We start from the raw sequence: 24,791 nt of genomic DNA on the forward strand, positions 1-24,791 counted from the left end.
TCGTAATGTTACACCTATCATCTACCGCTCCACTGCCCGCTGAGTCCTTCTCAATTGAAGTTGAACCCTCTTAGTGAGCCTCCACGTTTCTGCCCCGTACGTGAGTACCGGTCAGGTGCAGCTGTCATACACTTTCTTCTTCAGAGACGATGATAGGCGGCTGCCATTTATTATCTGAGAATGTCTCCCGTATGCACTCTACCCCATTCTTATCCTTCTATATATCTCTGCCTCATGGTTGCGATCCGGGGTAAGTAAATATTACATACATCCAAATATCTGATGAAATTATCCCCTTCCTATTCACGACGTTTCATTGCTGCTAAACAAAATAACGCCTGCAATGTGAAAAGTGTAAAGGGCTCGGCATTGGCACTGAGTGAGTGAGTGAGTGAGTGAGTGAGTGAGTGAGTGAGTGAGTGAGTGAGTGAGTGAGTGAGTGAGTGAGTTGGTGAGTGAGTGAGTGAGTGAGTGAGTATGTGAGTGAGTGAGTGAGTGAGTGAGTGAGTGAGTGAGTGAGTGAGTGAGTGAGTGAGTGAGTGAGTGAGTGAGTGAGTGGGTGAGTTGGTGAGTGAGTGAGTGAGTGAGTGAGTGAGTGAGTGAGTGAGTGAGTGAGTGAGTGAGTGAGTGAGTGAGTGAGTGAGTGAGTGAGTGGGTGCGTGAGCGAGTGAGTGAGTTTTTGAGTGAGTAAAACATTTAGTGGCTCATTTCAGAAAACATCGAACAAAGCATGGCTGTTCGACCTCTTCAATTTGCTTGAAATTTTTTTACCTCATTCCCGCATGTATGTAATGTGAGGATTCACAAATATTTTCGGCGGAAAAAACTATTCGCCGACTAAAAAAAATTTGGAACCCACCCGCACGGACCCCGGCCGCTACCTGCCCATGCGCCGCGGCCAAATTTAGCGACGTCTACAAAAAAATATACTAATCTGGCGGGAATGGTAATTTTTATGCTTATTCTACGCCTGCTGTACCTTTCACGCCCAAAGTATCGTTGGCTAGAAATACATACATTTTTTGTAATAAATTTCCAAATCTTGCTCAGAGCGGATTTTGTTGTGTATTTTGCGGGCCAGTGTTATCGGAAGTAATGCAGCTAGAGCATTCTAATTCGAGAAAGAGCTGCTCCTGGCAAGCATGAAAAGCTGCCATAAATATCGTGTGTGTGCACACTACGGTTAAAAAGTAAATGGCGCGCAAGTGTGTAGAAAAAACTAAAAACACTCCGAGTGCAGAGGCTTATTAAAAAAACACTTCTTACATATTGCTTAAATTCTCCCCAGATGTTAACATGCGAATGTACTTCAATGATCAGTAAAAACATGTTGCATCATTTTGTTCCTAACGGACCTAAAGCGCGAGAAAAAAGCCTGGTCGGCCAGGTCTTCACAACATCCGGAGACAAGAAATAGTGACAGCAACTTCCACTGAGTGTGCAGACATTTGATAATTTTTTTGTACCAAAGGCAAATTATTACTTCTGATGGTATTACAGAAAATGCAGAAGCGAAACTCAAACTTTTATGTGAATTTTTGAACGAAAATAAATAACCTGCGCAGCGCTAAGCCTGTACTCTCCGAAGGAAAAAAGGAGGAACTCCAGATTCACGCGCAGTTAAAAACAACGCTTCTTCGAGTTTTATGAAGCTTTCCACGGATATTTTCCTCCTAATTTGTTTGCGTGAGCCATTAAATAAACTCACATCCGTTTGATCACTGAAACGCAAAAGAGCCTTGTCAAGCATCCTCGTCACAAGGAGCTGAGACAAAAAACGACGATTGTGACTTTCTGCAGATTTCCCTTATTTATTTTGTGGAAAGGGCAGAATATCTTTTTCGATAAGGAGAATAGAATCGCCAAGAGACATTAACGAAGTAAAAGTTTGACATGAGAAAGTTCCATCGGCACCCCATTATTACCGTGCAGCTACTTGCTGTTTATTTACACGTTGCTTGCAGCATCATGTTCGCAGTCTCATCAAAGGGACACCAACAGTCCGCGCTGAGTATAGTTCGCATATATCTGCTTCTGATGACTACCTTAAACGCCAAACGTGTCAGGACTGCATGCCGGGAAAGGCACGCACTGTTCGCCATTCTTCCTCTTTTGTTTCGCGATAGCTGAAAACTTCGTTCCCCTCGAGGTTTATGAAGTGAACGCCTTGGATCTTCTCAGACAACACAGTTACCATGTCTTTTGCCGTCTGAATAGCATTTCTTAGTGGTTCTCTTAGGTTGTAAAGTGTCGCCTGTTGTTTGACGATTCCCCCAAATGCGTCGCAGGCATTCTTTCCATGCCCTGTTGCGGAGAATAGGCGTTGCGTTTCAGGCACGTCGCTCTTTCGCAACTCATGAAGCTGGTACCTGTTTTTAAAGTTACTGGCAGCTCCGCAACTCACATAAGCCGCCTTGGAGTTCAGTGGGAGATTGCCGTCTACCCACAGCCTGATTTGTTCTAAACCCAAGCAGGCATGCGCACAGTCATTGGCCATGACAGACGTCATCGCTTGCAACCGCAAAACTATGACAAAAGAGACTGAGTAACAAGCTAAATATATACAAAAAGAATAATAAAATCAGAATCCTAAAGGAATAATGAAAAGTGATGAAATGATGATTAAAATCCCACATGTGTCGTCTCGGACCCCACCGGGCTCAAGGGCGTTTGCCTTCCTGTTTGTTCGCTAATTCGGTAATTGAAACAGTGTGCCCGGAGAAGGAGCGAAGAGGGACCCGCTACCTGGAGTTGTTACCCAAGGCGGGGTCATGTGTGGCCGATGTCCGTTTTTAATACTTGCCATGTTTGCTGCCGATCGGACGGGCTACCGTTGAACCTTTGATTGCTGGCGAACGAAAGTTACGTCCAGGCGACTTAAAAAACAAGACTGCGCGCACCTTGTAAAATAGGTGATCTTATACAACAAATATAGCGCATCACGGCAGCAGTGCGCACAAAAAAAGTGCGTTGATAATGCAAGATAAAGAGTGACCGCTGTTGGTGAAATCTAGAGGAAGCTATAAAAATAGACCGGAAGATCTTCAAATTCCGCATTTTACCACTATACATTGCAGCGGTTTCGCCACCGCACGACAGTATCCTGGGTGTGCTTAGAATGACGCACAATATTTCGATGGCTCACACAAGTACGTTTAGAGGAAAATATCTGTGGGAAGCTTAATAAAACTCGATGCAGCGTTTTTTTTTAAATGCGCGTGAATCTGGAGTTCCTCCGCTTTTTTCTTCGAAGAGTACACGTTTAGCGTTGCGCAGATTGTTTATTTTCGTTCCAACATTCACATAAAAATTTCAGTTTCGCTTCTGCATTCTCTGTAATACTATCAATAAGTAATCATTTGCCTTTGGTACAAAAAATTATCAAATATCTGCACATTCACTGGAAGTTGCTCTCACTGTTTCGTGTCTCAGGATCTTGTGAAGACCTGGCCGAACAGGCTTTTTTCTCGCGCTGTAGGCGCGTCAGGAACAGAATGATGCAACAAGTTTTTAATGATCATTGAAGTACATTCACATGTTAACATTTGGGGAGAAGTTATACAATATTGAAGAAGTGTTTTTTTTAATAAGCCTCTCCACTCGGAGTGTTTTAGTTTTTTCTCCACACTTTTGCGCCGTTTACTTTTTAACCGTAGTGTGCACACACACGATATTTATGGCGATTTTTTATGCTTGCCAGGAGCAGGCCTCACTCAAATTAGAATGCCCTAGCTCCATTACTTACGATAATACTGGCCCGCAAAGTACACAACAAAATCCGCTCTGAGCAAGACTTGCAAATTTTTTAGAAAAATTATGTTTTTCTAGCCAACGATATCTTGGGCGCGACATGTACACCAGGCGTACATTTGGCATAAAAATTATCATTCCCGCCTGATTACTATATTTTTTGGTAGACGTCTCTACATTTGGCCACGGCGCATGGGCAGGTATCGGCCGGGGTCCACGCGGATGTGTTTCAATTTTTTTAGGTGGCCAAAATTTTTTCCGACAAAAATGTTTGTGAATCCGCACATTACGTACATGCGTGAATGAGGTAAAAAAATTTCAAGCTAATTGAAGGGGTGGACTACACAAGCTTTGTTCTATCTTATCTGAAATGACCCTAGTGCAGTCGAGGTAAATAAACACAAAAACCAAAGCCCATTTGTTCAGAAAGATGGTTAGAATGCTAATCTTTCTCGCATGCTACCCGCCTTAAATTCCACACACCCAAACTTCTTCGATAATGTCGGAATAGCGTAGTCGGATAGGCGTCGGCTTCGTAATACGAGGGACCCATTCTTGACTGGTACCACGCCGAGACCATTTTTTTTTCGTGAGGTGCTTGATGTACCTTCGCTGATCAACATCATTGTTTTGTGAAACCCATTGTTAAAAGTGTGCTTTCCCGCAGTGCGGTTTACTCGGCCGAAAGACGCCATCAGTGAGGGGGAGCTTTCGCGCAACCACGGATTCTTATCTGGGGGGGGGGGGGAGGGGGGTTGATATTTGGACAAAAATATCAAATATAATAATATACGTATATAAAAATAAAATGAACAAATATAAAGGCAAATATCAGTAATACAAATAAATCTTAATTTATAAACATACAATATAAAATATATAAAACTTCAAAAGAGTAGTGTTCTATCCTGTACATTGTTACGTTGTTTCAGTTTCTGTTTCAGTTTTTGAAGTTTGCTACACTGTGTCCTTGTGTGTGTATATATTTGTGCAACGTCTATTAAAGAGGAGTATGTCACAAGTGTGGCTGGGTGCTGGTCATTTCACTCCTTTATTACAATCGCGACGGGGATTTAGAACCGCATTTTTATGTTATTCCCCGGGTCCCAATCAGCACGCCTACCTGATGGCTTTCGCCGGCATTGCCCTACTGCAGCCGTTCCTACCGACACCCGGTCGCCCTGTGCAGCCGTGGTCACGATGGCACCGCATGTTCGAGGTTTACCTGATCGTATCTGGGGTGTATTCTCGAGTTTTATCCCTTTTGCGTCCCTTTCAAAAGTGTCCCTTTTGGCGAGCCCTGATTGACTGAAAACAAACAACCGGAAGTGACGTAACGCAAGCGCAACAAACCCACTGCCAACGCCCACTGCTTAATCGGAAGTACGTCATGATGAAAGGGACTCAAAAGGGACGTTGTTTTCAAAAGGGACAGTTACGATAATACCGCCCCTGGTGCTTCAGAGTTCCCCCCAGATCGTCGCAAGGCTATTCTGCTATATTCCTTGGGACCTGACGATCAACGTATTTTAAACATACTGTCTGTGTTGCAGGCGGCAGAGAATACAGAGGAGAAGGGAGGCACCGCAGCTACGCCAGACGTGTATACATCCGCGGTAGCGACAGTGGACAAGCACTTCGATACCACCCGCAACCTGGTCGTCGTGCGCTCCGATTTCACCACCGGATTCAGTCCCCGGACGTGTCTGTTTAAAGGAGCCATGAAGAGAAAACAAAAGTTTGTTTTATTCGAAAGATTAGGTGTTTCATAGTACCCCAAGCGCTTTCCCGGAAGCAAATGATGCTTTATTCACTGAGAAATAAGGCAATTTAAGCCAAAATTTTAAATCTCCCGCTAAAATTGAACATTCCGTGACGTGTACAATGGCGTCATAGAGCCGGTCCATGAAACAGATACTTAGTATGTCGACTCCATATAGCACCCACACGCGGGAGTCGACCGAGACGGCGGCCATTTTAAAAATGCTAGTAAAACCTAGTGCACCCGCAGCCCTAGTCATGGAATCGCCTGATCCGGAGAACAAAACTCTCGCCGAGGAGCTCGGGCTTGCATTTCACAACCTCACACCACTTGAACGCTCAACGCTTCTAAGTGCACGAGCGGCAAGAGTTGTGGGATACGCGGTGGACGGAAAAGCGACCATTCCGCGATAGCCACAACAGACGAACGCCCTGCCGTCGGCACCGCTGCCTCGTCAGCGCCGTCGCCACGGACGAATACAGACTGGTACGTATGTGCCGTATTTTTATTACGGTTAATAATAGTTCAACTTCAGTAGCAGTATCGCTTATGCCAGTTGGCCGGTGTCGTGTATGGAAAGCCGTTCGCGCGAGCTCTCTGCTTCGACCAGAAAGATACGAGCGTCAATGCGCGGTGTTTGCGGCATTTTTCCTCCAAGGTCAGAGCGCCTCGCGACGGCGAGATGTCGAGCTCGGCCAGGCGGTTGTTTCGTACGCATTGGCGCACACGCTTGCGTGTTCGTTCGGAACTTCAACCGTTTACTCCACCATTCTTTGTCATAAAAAGAATGTGCAGTATGTTTCACGGGCATTTAGCTCGCTATGCAAACTGTAAGCCCTGCCTAACATGCGTTTGCTTTTGCCGGCCTCCGCCAATCGCAGAGCTTAGCCCATGTGACGGCATAGGTTCTGTTGCGGGAAATGAGCTGGTGGGTCGCATGACCATTCCCGTTTTTCCTAATTATGTAGCTTATTTGAGCGAAGTTTGCGTTATAAGTGGTGTCGTTATGGTTCTAACGAGGCAATCTTTCGAATGAACCAAACTTGTGTTTTCTCTTCATGGCTCCTTTAAGAGTACGTGACCGCCGTTTCTTAGCTCGCCGCGTTGTGGTCGTTTAAATCGCCAGCAGAGTCGTTACGTGACCAGTTTGTTGCCGGTCTGTCGTTGCATTGCATTCAGGAACGTCTTTTGCTAGAAGGGGCTTCGCTGTCATTTGACAAGGCAGCTGCTCTAGAGAATGAAATCGAGCAAGCATCTGTGGAAATGAAGAACTTTTCTGTTTCTGTACAGCCAGTATCTGCGCATTCCTGCACAAAAGACAGTGCGTCATTGCCGTCACCGCATTCACAGCCGCGCGCTCCTACTGTCGGTCAACGTGATAAGCCAGTTACGCATGGGAATCGCCCCCCGTCTCGAGAGCGTATTCCATCTTATTTGCAGCAACACGCGAATATTTCCCGTTGTTTTCGATGTGGTTCTAGCCAGAATCGCGCTTCATGGCAACGCTGCCCAGCTAAAGGGAAAAATGCTTCTTTTGTTGCCGTATCGGGCATTTTAAAAATTTTTGCAACACGACACGGTCCACGGTCCACGATGTTTGAGCTCATAGCCTCGCAGGATGAAACCGTACAGGTTCTTGTGAATCAACAGCCTCTTGCACCTGCAATACTTCTCAATGTTCAATTCCGCCCGGTCAATTTGAAACCGTTAGTCTATTATGACTCTTCCGTTTCAAATATTTTGGGGAAGGTGTTTTACCAGCAATTTCAAAGTGTGCCCCTTCTCTTCGCTCCTCGTGTAACACTTTTGGAGTATTCCAAATGACCAATTTTGCTTCGAGGTTGCTTCTTTTCCGAAGTTTCCTTCGACAATCGCAGCGCACCGATCTTGTTTTATGTCGTCGAACAGGGCACTTTTCTCGTAGGTTTGGATGGTGTCAAAGGGACACTGAAGTGAATTTGTCAAAGTCCCAGTTTTGCTTGCACTGCGTAGACTGGCCCAAATTACCACACTTTTCATCGTTTAGCCGGTTGATAAGTTGGAAAATATTTTATAAAGCAGGAAAGACGAAAAACGACCATGTGCGGTCTGTGGCGGCCGCACCAACTAAAGGCTACGACGTCGGGAGGAGGCGGCACCGTGATTGGACAATGTCCAAGGTTAGCATTTAGGCAAATTTCGGTTTCGGTTCTGTAAAACAAGGTGCTTGACATCCGACGGCATCGTTGGATGGGCGTTCTCGATATCTGAGTAATCGTCGTACCGCACTTCTGCCATATTGTCGGCTGTAATATGCCTAATATAAGCCTCCCAGGACGGCTTGGCATCCTAGAAATCACTAGCCGAGGCCTCAGCAGTGGATGAACGCCCTCCGCGTCACCGCAGACGCTCAAATGTCATGCCCTTTTCCCGCATATTCGGAGTTTGCCTGTCTCATCCCTGTATCGTAAAAAGAATGTTCGCCCAGGCCAAGGGTTTGCTGATTCTGGCCTGTGCCCACTGCTCGCAAGCAGTCGGTGCTTGTGGCAACAGCACGCCAACGAGAACTGGCTAGCGCGTCAGTGTCAGTCTGCGCGCGTTCTGCGAACTCGCTCTGCGAACGTTACGGCCCTAAAAATGGTGAACTCAGGTTAGAAAACATCGGCAGCAAACGAAAAAATCAACATACAAAAAAAGCTTGCACCCTCGGGGGTTCGAACTTGCGGCTTCCAAAATAGAAATCCTAGCGCTTCAGACCACTCGGCCACGAGCCAGCCTTGCCGATGTGAGATATATAAGGTATATAATGAGGAGCCAGTTTACACTTTTATTAATTTTTAGGATTTCGAGTACTTTAGGTGACTATTTATTGTATAGCGCTCGTGCAGTCAACGTCCCCAAACTTCTACAATATCTCACGTATAGCAATTGCATTTCTTAGATAGAAAAGCGTTCGCAGACGTGTGGTCGTGCTGCTGACCGCTGTGCTTGTTCAACTAGTGGAAAAAAGTGCTTCCGGCTCTCTAGTTTTGCGCTGCATGGTAAACGTTTCAGTTGATTTTTTTCCTTGGTGCATAAATTGACTTCGCTGAATCTTTTCCTACCTTCAACTGGCATTAAATTTTCCTACTAGCTTACCAGAGCTTCGCATGTGCATTTGTGCAGCGCTTGTGGGGAACGACCCGAACACGGAGCTTGATGTACAGTGTACAAACTAACAAAGTAAAAAAAGGCACATTCTTTCATTCACAAACGTGTTGTGGCTTAGTTTCAACTGATCGAGCGAATTGCGACGACCCGTCGGCGGCCGGCGGACTAAACGCTGGGCCGACTGACTGTCTGAAGGTCGGCGAGCCGTGAAGTCGCGCAGCCAATTGCCAGATCATCTCCTCCTGACGTCACACGAAAACGCCGGAAAAAATGGGCGAGGGTGCAGAGAGGAGGAGAGTATTTTCGAATTGATTTTTCGACTAACTAAATTCTTGTAAACGCGCTCAGAGTGGTTGAAACATGGCCTATGGACTCCGCACTACAATTTGCGCTAGTAATCCCACAATATTTATAAATAACTTAGAGCGTCACTTTAAGGCTGAATCTGCGCATTGAAGAGTCGCAACTGCAATGGTTTCAGACCAGCGCGGTACCGAATGCCCAAGTAGCTGTGTCATGTCCGTTCGAGCCGTCCGCGCAGTTGCCACCAGCACTTCAGCAAAGGTTTGGCTCCCTCTTAAAAAATCAGCTGTGTCTTGCAAAAGGTTTTGTTCACAGCATTAAGGGACGTGTGAGTGTTCAGCCGGTAGCATCAAAGCTTCGCCGTCTTCCTGTGATGTTACGACCACGCGCGTCTTCTCAAATTCAGTGCTTCGAAAGCTTGGTCGTCATTGAACGTATCAATGCGTCAGAATGGGTGTCCCCAACTGTAGTCATTGAGAAGAAAGATGGCAGTATTAGGCTTTGTGTAAACTTACGCTAACCTAACAAGGCGACAGTTCCGGACAGCTTCCCGCTGCAACACATGGATGAGTTGCTTCATGCTTTAGGGGCCAGCGCATTTTCGAAACTTGACTTAGCTTCTGCCTATCACCTAGTTCTCTTGTATCTCGAGAGTAGGCACTTGACGGCTTTCATTACACATGAAGGGGTCATCATCGTCCCCAGCCTATATGACAAATCGTCAGTCTCCTCCTCGTCGGCGCTGGTTCAGAGTGCGGGCAAGAGGGGGAGAATGGCGATTCGTCAGATTCTTCAACGGCGAGGCCTCCTGTTTTGTGCGCGAGGTACACCACCTGTGCCAGCGAAAGGAGTTGAGGGCAGACGTGCGCTACATCGACCACGCCTTCCACGAACTACCAACACGGAGGGTCTTTGCTGCTGACGGGCTGCACGCAAGTTTTGAAGGCGTTTCGCTCCTGGCGGAGCACTTCCAAAACGCTACCTCCTACCGGGCGCTCGGCTGGCAGCACAGATCATTCAAAGCACGAGCACCGAACAGTCTAAAACCAAGTGCAACGCCGGCACAGCAGGAATGTCAGCGCCCCCTCCCCCTTTCTACAGAGGTCTCTCCCACCACAGCTTTGACCCCGAAGACTGCGCCACGCCGGTGTGATGGGACACGCCGGCCATCCCCCTAGACGACTGACGCGGGTGTTCGTAACGACTGACTCTGCACAATTAAAGGTACGGCCTGCACGACACGACCCTGGTCGTGCGCCTTCCTCTCTCTTCGCAAAAGCATAGATGAGCACGTGCGCTGCAATTTGCACAGTGCTACTTTAAAATCATATGCAACAGCACCTTAAATACCTAAAGGACTGCGGGTAAGGCTGACCACGGCAATGACTGATATAAATACAGATGAAATGGCACGAGGGAACAATATTCTCGAGGACGCATCCTTCCAACTAATGCACGTAATAATTGGACACGGTGAAAGAAATACATTATAATTAGAGCGGTTTGAAACTTCTCTTTGGAGCAGTCCGGAGGTTATCCGAAACGGCAAGAATGGAACTCAAGAGATCCGAATCACAAAAACAAGGAGGTATAGAACCAAAAATTTAAAAAGATGCGGAGAGACAATATCCTCATTCCTGATCGTTCCCTTAAGGGCAGGAAGTTGGATACTCATGAAGCCAAATTAGAACTGAGAATCCTTCCATTCCGGATAAACCGACTGCTGTACCTTTGGGTGAGGAGAAAAGCATATGTCCTGTGAGTCAAACTTCATCTGAAAGTTCGGCGCATCCAGGAGCCAACGTTGTCAACCTATCGAACGTACCGCTCCTAGAACCGGAACTTAAACTGCTATCAAAAGGTCTCACATTTAATGAATTTCAGCTGTACCGGGACTTAGAAAATCTTGCGAGGAACTTGCGCCTTCGTGAATATTTCTACGACCGGTTAACAAACTCAGACAAAAATTTCCGTGCGCATCACACAAATGTTGGACATCAGACAAATGTTGGACACATTTTTAATGCTGAAAGAGACGTGTTGGATGTATAAAAGAAAACAAACCCTGTCCGCCACAACCTATCAACTCATGGGCGCAAGGTCATTCTCTCCCTGCGCCATAGTGATGATATTGTTATAAAGCCGGCGGACAAGGGCGGAGCAATAGTCGTAATTACCAAAACCGACTACATTAAAGAAGGGCTCCAACAACTGAGTGATGAGAATTTTATGAGGAACTTCCTGCGGAACAAACACAACAGTACGTATCGAAAATCACTCGTGAACTCACACGGTTTCTTGAAAATGGCGATATAACTAAGGACATAGTAAAACCAATGGCACCGTCCCAATCAGCACCCGAACGCTTTTACTTACTTCCCAAAATTCACAAAACTGGAAATCCAGGCCGCCCTATTGTCTCTTGCAATGGTACTCCAATAGAATCAATTTCCAGCTCTCTTGATTTTATTTTAAAAAACGCGGTTCCCACAATTCCGGCCTATATCAAGGACACGAACCATTTTTTTGCGAGAGATGTCATGACTGGTAATCCCCCCTAGAAGCTTCCTGGTTACAATGGATGTCTCATCACTGTACACTAATATTCAGACGACATCAGGTATACCGTGGAGGCATGTCGAAACGCTGATATGGAAATAGAGATTATTGAGCACGCTCTTCCTACCCTACTCGACGTGGTGCTTTGTTACAGTTATTTTGAGTTCGAAAAGAAACATTACCTTCAAACTAGCAGCAGAGCTAAGGGCACAAAAATGGCACCAAATTACACAAACTTTTATATATATATATATATATATATATATATATATATATATATATATATATATATATATATATGTATATATATATATATATATATATATATATATATATGTATATATATATATATATATATATATATATATATATATATATATATATATATAAGAGAGATCAGGGTTTATATAGCTGGGAACCAGCAAGATGCTTGAAAGAGACAGAGACCAGAGACGGGCAAGGCAGTGGAGACCAATGTCTCGCTGTGTTCTCTCAGAATGTGCCAGGCGATGCTGACCGTGCCTCTTCTTCTCTCACCAGGCACCTTGCGCCTGCCATCATCATGCTGTGCATAGTAGTCCTTCCTATGGCACATGCCCCGTCGGTTGCACAGGACAGTTTGGCGCACACTTGCCATAATTTATGTCGTCGTGCCGGGGACTACTCTCTCCAGTACAATCACCCCCCCCAATCCCGGCGAAAAGAGGAGCCAACCCGGCGACATAAGGGGGCGAAACAACAAGGGGATGGTAGTACGGCTTTAAGCGTTCGATGTGCACTATTTGACGGCCTCGATAACGAAGGTCTGATGTTGGGGTAACGGACTCAACGAGGTAGATACCGGCCGATATTTGTTCGAGAACCCTATATGGGCCCTCGTATTCAGCAAGGAATTTCGCCGAAAGACCTGGAGTGGGGCATTGCTCATGAAGCCATGCAAGGTAGCTAGGATCAAACGTGGGTGCAGCGGGGGAGCTGTCAAGTGGAGACTTTTGGCGCCCTTGGTCTTCTGATGTGAACGTTCGAGCAAGCTGTCCACCTGACAAGGCGTACCTCGCCATCTCAGAAACTGTGGTACATCCAGAGGCGTGGGTCATCATCATCATCATCACCATCCTATTTACGCCCACTGCAAGGCAAAGGCCTCTCCCAATATTCTACAATTACTCCGGTCCTATGCTAACTGCGACCAATTTATGCCCCAAACTTCTTGATCTCATCTGCCCATCTAACTTTCGGCCACCCCCTGCAACGTAGGCGTCGGTATTGTAGGGCTAAATAATGTCGATCAGGCAAGGTAGCTCACGTCCATGTAGAAGAAAAAATGGTGAAGTGCTTGTGGTCGCTTGCGTACTGATGTTGTATGCGTGTCCTAATTTCAGTGTTCGGACGATATGTACATGGAAAGAATACCAACATGGGTGCGGTTGAACCTTTTAGTTAGCCCATTTGCCTGTGGGTGCGGTCAAGTCGTAGTTCTGTGGACAATCTCACATGCCTTTAGCATGGCCTTCACAACGGCAGAGAGAAATACCCGGCTTCTATCACTAAGCAGATCTCTGGGTGCACTGTGTCGTAAAAAGAAGGGCCGGAGTAGCAAAATGGTCACTTCGCGTGCCGATGCGCTGGCCAGGGTGGCTGTTTCGGGGTTTTGGGTCAAATGATCAACCACGACGGTGATATAACGGTTCCCTGCTGGAGTGCTTTGAAGCGGTCCGTAGAAATCAATCCCAGCCCGATCGAAAGGCCGTTCCGGGCATGGTAGCGGCCGCAAATTTCCCGTGGGGTGCCTTGAAGGGGTGTTGCGACGCTGGCAGTCTGTGTACGAACGATTGTACTTCACGACAAACGTGTACATACCTCACCAGTTTTAACATAGTAGTAGGAGTTGATGGGTTCCAGCATGCCCACAGTGCGCGTCAGCATGAAACAATGCTAATATCTGCGAGGGCAGGTGACGCCGTATTTTCCAGCAACCCTTTCCGGCCTGCTGCGGAATAGTTACGGGAGTATATGAGCTCCTCTCGAATGGTGAAATGCGCTGCTTGACGCCGTATCTTGCGAGACGCGGACGTCTTTGTAAGGTTTTCAAGGAAGTCTTGTACTGAGGCTATCAACGGGTCCTTCCGCTGCTCAGAGCCATGTCGTAAATTGGTAGCGACGACACATCGCTATTGGACACCAGCGCTGACGTTGTGGCTTCCGGTGACAACGGCCAAGGAGAATAGGTGTCTGCGTCGGTGTGTCTTCTCCCTGAGCGGTAAACAATACGAATGTCGTACTCCTGGATCCGAAGTGCCCAGCGGGCCAGACGTCCTGACGGATCCTTCAATGATGCCAACCACCATAAAGGATGGTGGTCCGTGACTACTTCGAATGGCCGGCCATAGAGGTACCGTCGAAATTGGCCAATCGACAAAACGATTGCAAGGAACTATTTTTTTGTCACGGAGTAGTTGTACGCCGCTTTTTTCAGAGCGCGTGTTGCGTTTGCCACGACATATTCGTCAAAACCAGCCTTGCATGGAGCAATGACAGTGCCGAGACTGGTACCCCTGGCGTCCATGTGAAGTTAAGTGGGCGTGGTAGGGTCAAAATGGCGCAATATCGGTGGGGACGTAAGAAACCTTTGTAAGGGCTCGAACGCTCACACAGAAACCGTTGACCAATTTAAAACTTCGTTGGCTTCACCGATCAGCTGCTTCAACGGTGCGATGAAAGACGCGAAGTTCCGGACAAATCGCGGAAAGTAGAAGCAAAGTGCAATAAAGCTTCGAAGCTCCTTCATTGTGCTCGGTTTAGGCATCTCGCGGACCGCAAGCAGCTTGGCTGGGTGTGGTAGGATGCCGTCTTTAGATACGACATCACCTAATATACTAAGTCTACGGGCAGCAAAACGGCACTTCTTGATGTTCATGTGCAAGCCAGCCGAAGTAAGGCACGTAAGGACTAGGTCAAGGAGCAGGAGTTGGGCCGTAATGTCAGGTGAAAACACGACAATGTCGTCCGAGTAGCATAAACAGATACGTCATTTCAGCCCACGTAGAACATTGTCCATCATTCGCTCAAATGTCGCTGGCGCATTACACAGTCCAAAGTGCATAACGTAGAATTCCTAGAGTCCGTACGGTATCACAAACGCTGTTTTCTGTATGTGAGCCTCAGCCATAGGTAATTGCCAGTTACCCGAGCGCAAATCTAACGAAGAAAAGAACTTGGCACCTTGCAAGCAGTCTAGCGCGCTTTCTATTCGAGTAGTGTATGGACGTCCTTTCGTGTAATCTTATTGAGGCGGCCATATTCGACGCAAAACCTAATAGATCCATCCTCCTTGGTGACAAGCACGACTTCAGTCGTGCTGGTACAGTTGCACAATTGAAAACCAGGTGGTAACCTGGTGGTAACCAGGTGGTAACCTGGTTAACCTGGTAACCTGGCGTGCACAATTGAAAACCAGGTGGTAACCTTACATATAAAATAAAATAAATTCAATCTGATATAAGTATATTTCAGTAAAAATCGGGACCCAAGCTCGAAAATACTGTGTCCCAACCTGTGGGAAATTTCATCGTTATTTTTTTTTCTTGAAGACGACGAATATTTCAAATTTTATGACAGAAGTTGAAAACACATGTTCTGAAAGTGGTGTAATGTGGCCTTACAAAAATTGTGCTACTAATTCCGGTTTTGCTGGCGCCATGAGGCATGACGTAGGGGGGCGGGAAGGGCCATGAAATAATTAGAACCCCCTGGGATTCTTATCTATTGAGATATTTTGTACCCAAGTACACTTTTTGTGATACTAAAATTTTTTCTCATAATTTTTCCTAAACTACTTCAAGTTGTTCGCAAGTTGGTCCGCCCGATCTCAAACGCAAAGTCCACAAAGCTCGGTCTCTTTCTTTCGTTTATTTTTTCGATGCCGGTCAAACAGTATCCTTGGATATGTTAATCAGGATTGCCCGGTCATAAAAGCGGTCATAAAAGATTGCGACACTATACACATTTCTTAGTGAAAACCGATTTCGGTTCCGTGGAAGAGGCCTCCAGAGGGGTTTGGGTCGACAGACCTTAGTGGACGTGGGAATTTAACCCCCCCCCCTTCGTAGGTGTGCCACTGATGCGGAGAAAGCATAGCAATAACAATGAGAAGGGTGGTTGGCCTTTTCTCAGTCCAGAATGCGTTGAGCGGCCGCCACTGCTAGGGCTTGTGAGCTCAATTATCTCGACTTCAGCGCGCAAATTGGTTATTTCACCCTCCCGCTGCTCCGTGTTCAAAAAAAGGAGGCATTAAAAGCAAAAAAAAAACATTATTATCGTAATCATCATACTATCTATGTCGACTGCCGGACGATGCCGTCTGCACACCATTGCAACCATTTTTTTTTGCAATGCCTGAACCCAAATTTACACTGAAGTTTTGTATTTTATTCTCCGATTTGTCAACTGTATTCGATACTTTTAGTCGGCTCTACCGCTAGTACTTCAGTATCTACATAAAGAATACTTAGACGAGTTCCGAACACTCTTTAATAAAATCAACCGAGGAAAGTCAGGCATGTCGAGGCCACGTTCCGAGTTTTTTTTCTTTTGCCCATTATTGGCATGTTCACATCTAAAATTGCTTTAGAAAGGGCTGTATTCCTCACACCATCTTGCTCGTTGGTTTGCTGACGTCGAGTTTGCTTATTTTCTAAATTGCACGAAGTTGTCACGTTTAACCGTTACTTCCTCTGCGTGAACAAGCAATACGTCGCCATAACACTACCGTTGGTGACAATACGAGTACATTAATGGTTTCATACTTCAGTGGACCCCCGCTGATACGTCCCTCGGACTTACGACAACCCGCTTCTTACGACGGATGACCGCGGTCCTGGCAAACTCCCCACAAAAACTGCAATAAAAACCGTGATGATATGAGGCTCGGGTGCACGTGGTTCATTTGATACGACGGACCTTGGCGCGGACAAGCGGGTGCTTTTCTCTTATTTTACACCGCTTCGCCGCCTCGTCCTGACCTTCTGTATTCTTGACCCCCGTTTGACGCTTATTGATGTGCAGAGGTGAGGTAGCCCACATCACTTGCTGAACAGACTCAATCAAGAAGGCGGGTACTAGTGAGCGGGAGTTAACCTGCGACGTTCCACGCGGCAGCAGTGCGCCAACGCGCCTACCACGAGAAGTCCAAGTTTAGCTGGCAGGTGGACCGTGAACTTGAAGCTCCCGCTGTGCCGCCGACCGCGGCCACTCTCCGTGCACCGACGAACGGCGAAAACACATACCACGCAACACGAGGGTGATGACCGAACAGCTGCTTTCACCACAAGCTCGATCGATGTTTCTTCCTTTCACGACGCTCGTTCTCCCTAGATCTCTGTTCTCTGCTTACCATAGTCTCACAAACCTGCTTTGTTACTGCAGTCTTTTCCTTGCTAGAGTGCCTCAATTCGCGCGTGTTGGACGCAAAGGTACAGCATATTACAGGACGCTATGGGTCGAGTAACGTACCCGTTGGCACCGCCATTTTGGTTCACTCGCTGATCACCTCAGCAAATCACTGTAGGAAGACCGTGGTGTAATTTTCGCCGCGACACGGCTTACTGGCGAATGTTGAATTATCTAATCTATTCCGCGCTGGTGGGTCTTGTGAGAAAGGAAAACAGCTTTGTGTTGAGCCCTATGATACAGTAGCGACGGCAGATGACCTTTAAAAAGGTGTCTCGACTATGTACAGCAATGCCGTTATTTGTTCATCTCCGCCTTGTAATATCGTTCGTTTCGCTTTGCCTTGGCTGTTTAACACGCCTTTTTCTCTCTTAATTTGCTCGACCACGTAAACCTTCTTCCACGTTGCGCGCGGCGCTTTTCTGGCGGGCTAGCTGGACGCCATGGAGGTAAGGGGCATAACATAGGCGTTTTTTAGGTGCGTAGTGCCTTAGGACCGCACAATTTCCGTCCGCGTCCGTGCGCATAGCATTTACAATCGCCGGAAATCACACACGAACCGGCAAGATTCGAGCCTGTGTCTGGTAGACCAGACTGAGTCAGTATCAGTCGTCTTACCCATTTGGCTACCACCGTGAGTCAGTACCCCAGAGTCAAACGGCTTACTCCCTTGCCTGTAATGGTGCGGAGTACCTTAGGACCTCCCGATTTCCGGCCGCGTACATCGGTGCGCACAGCACCATCAAACGAAAATCAGGCGAAATTTGATTTGAGCTGTGAGTTAGTTTTATTTAGGGAATAATCAAGGGGCCAATGTCGGCTCAATCTCGAATCAAGGTCGGAGCGAAAATACGATATCACTCGGGGCGCGGCATGGGTGTCATTTCGAGTCCCCTTACTCTGCACCCTCGCCATCATCCACGGAGTGGAGATGCTGCGATTTTTAACTGGAAATTTTAGCTAAAGTTGGCAAATCATGTGCGAACGCGCTAGGTATACTGTTTTGAATAAGTTCTTAGCCCATCTGTCGCGCGAGACCATCTGCTAGGACCGCATTTACCAGCACCCCGGTCTTATGACGCCCAGGTCATACGACGCTTTTTCGTGGTCCTTGAAGGTCGTATTATCGGGGTTCCACTGTAATATAGACTACAGGAAACAGACGCGCTTCAACGAGCACCCAGTCATGGACCGTGGAGACGCGCTTCATGTTTTCCAGCATGGGAAAAGAACAATTAAACATGAAACTCGTTGCAGTAGTACGAAAGCACAGCTTTTACATAGTTGATGTCTCGATAATTTTTAGAGAGCAGAAAAACCCGGGCCTAGGTTAAAGCGTGTAAACCGAATTTGTCGTGGGATATTTTGGTTTTCGCGACGAAAATGCGGAGTTAACACTCACGCAACTGCACCGGAAGGCAGAACACAGAAGATCCTCGGCACAGATGGCACCGTAGGTACGAAGGCGCTGGGAACTTTGTGGCAGCCAGCACCTCCATGCGCCATTTTCTTGTAGCACGTGGCTGCACCCTTTCCCGCAATCCCCCTCTCCACGCCCACCCTTTCAACCAGGGTGGGATTAGAAGCGTTCACTTCGGAACCGCCCGATGCGTTGGGTTACTTTGACGGAAGAAAGGGATTTTTGGTTTTCTAACTGGAGTAGCAGAGCTTTCACTTTTGAAATGGTACCCTTGTTTTAGGGTTTCTGCTCTGGAGGGACAAAACGCATTTTGAAAGGCAAGCGAAGTAGCTGTGGGAACTACGGCGGCTTCCAATGAGCCACAGCACACGGAGGAAAGACAGCACATGGACGGAAGTATTTCCTCCGTTATATATTCGTAGAAAAATCAATCGTCATAAACGTTTCGATGGCTGGCTCAGCATTAGGAGCCACTTCAAACAAGTGGAAAAGAATTAGAGCAGTTTACTACAGCCGCAAACACCGCAGGGTGTGTTCTCTTCTGCCGCCAATTGCAGAGGAAGCAAATCTTAAATCCCTTTAATATTCAAATGATAGATTTTACGCACTAAACAGTACAGAAAAGCAATAAATATCAGCCTTTTTCCCATCACTGCCGCTTTAAACAACAATAGAACAGTAAAACCTCGAAAGCGCTCTACAACAATTTTATTAGTAGCGTAGTTCAATTGTTATGATTACAAGGTTTCCTGACGCATTAGGTTCGTGGGCAGGCCATCGACTGCGGCGACATAGCGATAGTGCACGCCGTTGGTCATTTGGTTGTGTTATTTAAACGGCGTTTTGGAGTCTTGTGGCGCAAGGTGTTTTTTATCTTTGCCTTTTTGTGATTTATCTTTTTATGCGAGCCATAGTACCGCGTGTGTCCCTCGGTGGTCTCCGTATGGTGCCCAATGGTGCCGCCACCGGCTGTGACCCCCGGCTCAAGGCTGAAGACAGTGCTCGTTCTCCTTCCGTTGCTGCTGACAATAAACAAGTAAAAAAGGGTACTCTTACGACACAAACATGAGACTCGTAAACGAGGAATATACACATCTGTCACATCTGTAAGCGGTTGCTCAAAGCTAACCAGGTTAGAAGCAAGAATGAATTTTAACGGACACTAAAGGCAATCAGTAAATTGTTTTGAATTGAAATACTGGCCATTTTCGTTATTTTAGCGTCGCTGCGTTGCGGAAAGATGCATTGGAAGAGTACTGTCACAAAAGTTTCATGTTTATATATTTCGCTGTGTGTTTCTCCTAGTCGCCCTATAATCATAGAATGTTACCCTTAAATGCTCGACCGCAGCATGCATACCAACAACGGCCTCGTTTATTTGTTTCAGTTTCGGTTTCCACAACACGAACAGCGAGGCCACCGCCGAGACAGACAAACTTGACGTCACCGTGATAGTCGCACCAAGCCTGGTCTGGACGCACGTGCTCGCTCGCTCGCTCGACCGGTGTGGACATACCGGTGGTGGTCGCAAACGCCCACCCCACATGACGTCAGCGACTAAACTGTGATAGGACAGACTAAGCGGAGCAGCACGCGTCAGCAGCAGCTACCTGTTTTGCTAGGGCACTTGAGCCATGATTGCGGTACTGTTGGACGAGGCGCATGGCCCAGCACTCACCGCTTCATGCTAATGCTTATATCAAATGGGTATTAATTTTCGGCTTTGCCGTGTAGGAAAACGTGAACTTAGGTTAATATAAGTCATAGTGAACTGCTCCTGTTGGTTGAAACTTTCTGCCGATCGCTTCATACCCAACGGAAGCTTTTGCACAGTTCTCTCGGCTTTGATATTTTGTATCCCAACTACTGTAATTGCTAAAAATCACTAATGAAACAGCGCACATCAATTGCTTTATTTACCTCGAAGTGATTCCGTGGGGCAAACAGCGGATGCTGCTGCCACATATTGAACCATCATAAAGCGGAAGCAAGTGACGCATCGGTGCAGTATAGCTTTATAGATGCAACCGAAACCACGCTACCCCGTACCGAGCTGCTTGTGCATTTGCTAATTCTCACGTCGTTTACTGCTCCAGAATACTAGGCAAAATGTTTTCAATGCAACCCGTGATCTCTACTGTACGCTTCGTTGGAGGAAAGCAGATTGTTTTTTTTTTAGACCACGCGATAGGTGTCGTGTTGTCCTCAAATGAAACCGTCGTGCGTAGCGCGCAAACTTTCGCATAGCGGAGCCGCCGCCGGTCATTTGGGGGGGCTTCGCTATGCTCAAACTTGTCATTTGGGGTCGCCGCGTGATCTATCGGCGGTGTTGTCATGATATAGTTTCTAGCAACTATCTTTGTTTTTCAGTGTTCGAACATGGCACCACAAAATATTCCCGATAAGATTTTATGAACTGCTGAAGGCGTATTGTTAAAATTTTAGTCACACAATTTTGCGACGTCTGGTGTACTCAACACGGTATACCCAGGTACGGTGACACCTGTCTTCATTTTGTAGCTATTTCCTATCTTGTTTGATTAAACGTACGCGTAAAAGTGGCATCTTTGTGTCCTCAGTTAGATAATCTATTCATCTTGTACGACTTGTATTTTGTTTACAGTGTCTCTTTAAACGTACCCAGGTATGCAACGTGCACAAATATTACAGTCACTACACTTTATAGGATGTCTAAGGGGGCCACAAAAAACTTTGAATTAGCCGAACATCCAATTATACCAAAACCGCAATAACAGACTTTCTATTAGTAAGCAACATGCCTCAATTCTTTATTTTGTTCAGCATCTTTACTTTTTGGTTCCAGTACGATTGTGGTTTGCCTGACTGTTCATACTTCTGTTCAAATAAGACGCCTGAGGAATACAACACGCAGACTGCTCACACAGCGGTGTGAGCAGTTTGGGTGTGTTGGTTTTTTTTTCTTTTCATGTCCTCTCAAGTAGTCTTTTCATGTCCTCAACATCCTTTGTGCGCTGTGCGGAACAAAGACTGTTGATGACATGAAAACAGGTTAGCCTAAGGTGGCGCTATTCTCAGCTGACCTGCGGCTTCGGGATTGTGCGCGGCCTGAGAAGCGATGGGCCAGACGGTGCATAGTGCGGTGGTGATCTGCTTGGTAAAATATGTTCTCAGGGTAAGACAGTTGCCGTGGAGCTTTTTATTTGAAATCACTTCCAATTAATCCGTCTATTGGGCTTTTGCATATTATTATTCAGCGGTAACTTCTGCTGAATTGCATGTAAACTTATCGGGACAAAACATCTATTCCAGTTTTTCCAAAATTCAAGCAAGCGACTTCTAATTAGGGGGCGTCGGTTGTGTAGCAAATAAGCGGCGTATCTGGGCGCCCTCAAAGACATTATTTAGCAAAGCGGTAACGGACATTACCTCTCGATATGCTCTAACGACTCAAGATGCGCTCTGAGCTTTGTATTACGTATCATACGACGTTTCACAGACGTCTCAAGTGGAAAATAATCGGGAACTGCCGAAGCTCTTGTTATTCATACAGTTCCTCGCGTAATCCTCTCACATCTTTCCGGCTGTGCCCCCCTTCTCCCTCTCCCAAAGCAGAGCAGAGCCTGGAAGAGCACTCTCCGGGCGACGTCTGTATTTGCTTTGGTAAAAAGTTTGTTTCTGCTTCTTAACGATATTAAACAGATTGAGTTGGGCGCGCGCTCCGGACGAGCGTACGCCCCGGCAGGGCGGGTCGCGACTGGGCATGCGCAGTACGCTAGCAAAAGCCCCGACGATGTGTTGCTACGCACGCAACGGGTGGGTGTGTATGCTCCGCGGCGCTTGCGGGGCGCTCCGGAACTCCTGGAAAGCACCTTGCTTCCAAAATGGCTGCTGCCTCGGCGATGTCGGCGGCAGGAGGTTCCCCGACTGAAAACACGGACCATCGCGTGTGTTTTCTCGTTAGGCGACAACGTTCCAGTTGCAACAGGCATACAGACCAGAAAGGAACTACCAAGGACAACCCGAATTGCTCCCGAAGCGGGCGGCGGTGTTTGTGTGCGTGTCGCGGTGGTGGATTGCGCGCAGTGTTGGTGCAGATCGGCGGCCTCCATTTCGGGAATTCAAGAATTTTCGCCTGCGCTGTCGTTGCGCCCTGGGGTGCGAGCCGAGAACGTTGCGCCACCCGTGAGAAACGTGAAGGATTTGTAGTTTGACTAGAGGAAGTGAGTAACAGGAACGCATCGTATATTTCACCCGGGTGAAGTGTATCACTGAACCGCCGTGCCAGCCTACCCGCTGTTTCATTTTGCTCGTCGCATTAGCGCCGCATGCCATGCTCAGTTGTATTTGTCGCATGGTCCTGCCATATTTCATCGCTGAATAAAGTGAGTATCCTGAGCACTGCGTGTTGCTTCAAAACTTCGGCCTTGCGCGGTCGAGTAAAACAATCGCAACGGGTATATCATATTTTTTCCTAATACTGAATCAAGGTAAGACGGTCTTTTTTAATCGTACTTGCAAGAGTTTTACAATCGAAACCAGCGTTAACGCATTGAAAAAAAAAAAGAAACGCCATCCAGCTACAGCTTGCCATGGTTAGCCAAAAAAAAGAAAAGGTTAAAAAGCAGGTTAAATTTGGGTACTTCGCGTTGGGCTCAACAGGTGGCGCCGCAAGCGTTAGCGCACGCAACGAAAAACGCTCTACTAAAACTATCCTTGGGCGCGTCGCCTCGAGCGTACGCTCCGCCATGGCCTCCTTTAACTTTACGCCCAGCAATAAGCTAACGCCCGGAACGCCTAACTACATCTGTCTATTATCTCTCCTTATACGCCTTTTTGGGACGATGTGCACGCTTTGTCACTTTTTCCAATGCCACCCTGGGCCCTCTGAACGACAAATCTAGACCACAGAGCTGGGCCACAGATAATTGAAAGAATAATCTTTACCCTGAAATTAGACGAATTTATTTCTCGACCGTAGCAAAGAAAGGTGATTTCTCTACCGATCCAGCATAAACCGCTGCAGCCTCAATCTGGACCTAAGCGTCTCCACTGAATTATGTGCAGCCTGCACACTTTCCGCTTGGCCTAGAAAATTTTGACAAAGATTGTACATGGTGCTACCTACATTGACTCATTTTTGACAAAGATTGTACATGGTGCTACCCACATTGCATCATATAAACGAACTGAGTACTTGCACTTTACGTTACAAGATATATAATTCTCGAACGCGACAGCACGTGTCATTCTGTACTCTCTTTGGTCGCTTGTTTGTTTCAGCACATAGTGGCCTCCATTGTCTTGTGATTCCCTGGTGAACCTAGCCTGTCACGGTGGTCGTCACGTTGTAATCGCGCACTTCTGCCGTCCACCATTTTTGTCGCGGTAATCATTTCCTTCGCGTTGCATCGCGTACTCATCTGCAAAATACCCAGCCTTCTATACCAAACAATTTCCATTACCCAACACTGCCTTCTGACGAAAGCTGGAGACGTGCTGAAGCTCTCAGCACGAAGAAAGAAGAAGAGAACATAAACGTAAATTTGCGAAGGAGAATGCCATGCAAATGTTGAAACTGTTGCGAAAATATTGACCGTCAGTCTGGTTCCATATGCATGCGCATTCGGCTGTAAGAGTATCTCTACAGAGGTGCAGCTTTATCGCAATACTTCCCCCTGAACAGAGAAAAATGGGTGGCTGACGAAAGAAGTTAAGCCCAAATAAGAAATGTACATCTGGTGTGAGATTCCATATCTCCTTTAATAAGCTCGAGGTGGGAAAGTACATTTAAATTTCAAAATATATCTTTCATACCTGAAAAAATTGTATACATATTCGGCTGTAGGAAATCTGCTGTCTCGCAATAAACAATGCACGCATTTGTTGGTATCACTCCGACATTACCATGCTCTGGTGGTTTCAGCGGATTTCAGCATCTTCATGCAATGCGTAAGTGGTCCACTGCTAAAACGTATCAGGAATAAACCCCGCTCATGAAGGGAACATCCCCGCGTCTTCCGCCACAAATTGCTGCCCTCAAAACGTTTAGTGTGCGCCTCAAATTGTCTTCTTCGAGAAAGTTTCGTTTAATTTCTAACGCTAGCGTGTACAAACGTACACTTCATAGATGAAATAGTTCATATATAAACCATTTCCTTCGCACCAATTTATTTTTGACCTTGTTTATGCCACAATGTTCACACCGATCATTACCCGATTAGATAAATAGAAAGGGAAGCGGTGTACATATCCATAAATGTACACCGTTATGGCGGGAAATAGTGTAAAATTTGAAATAAATAAATAAATAAATAAATAAATAAATAAATAAATAAATAAATAAATAAATAAATAAATAAATAAATAAATAAATAAATAAATAAATAAATAAATAAATAAATAAAAAAATTAATTAAATAAATAAAGTTGCACTCAGTA

The 24,791-nt window shown here is 46.4% G+C and overlaps 1 pseudogene; it reads left to right on the forward strand.

Moving 5' to 3' along the window:
* The first annotated feature begins 234 nt into the window (after positions 1-234).
* On the forward strand, positions 235-10,097 carry LOC144163860 (uncharacterized; annotated as a pseudogene).
* The last annotated feature ends 14,694 nt before the right edge of the window (positions 10,098-24,791 follow it).

The sequence above is a fragment of the Haemaphysalis longicornis genome, unplaced genomic scaffold (genome assembly GCF_048455015.1).
Source record: "Haemaphysalis longicornis isolate Haplotype H1 unplaced genomic scaffold, Haemaphysalis longicornis Haplotype H1 scaffold_13, whole genome shotgun sequence".
NCBI lineage: Eukaryota > Metazoa > Arthropoda > Arachnida > Ixodida > Ixodidae > Haemaphysalis > Haemaphysalis longicornis.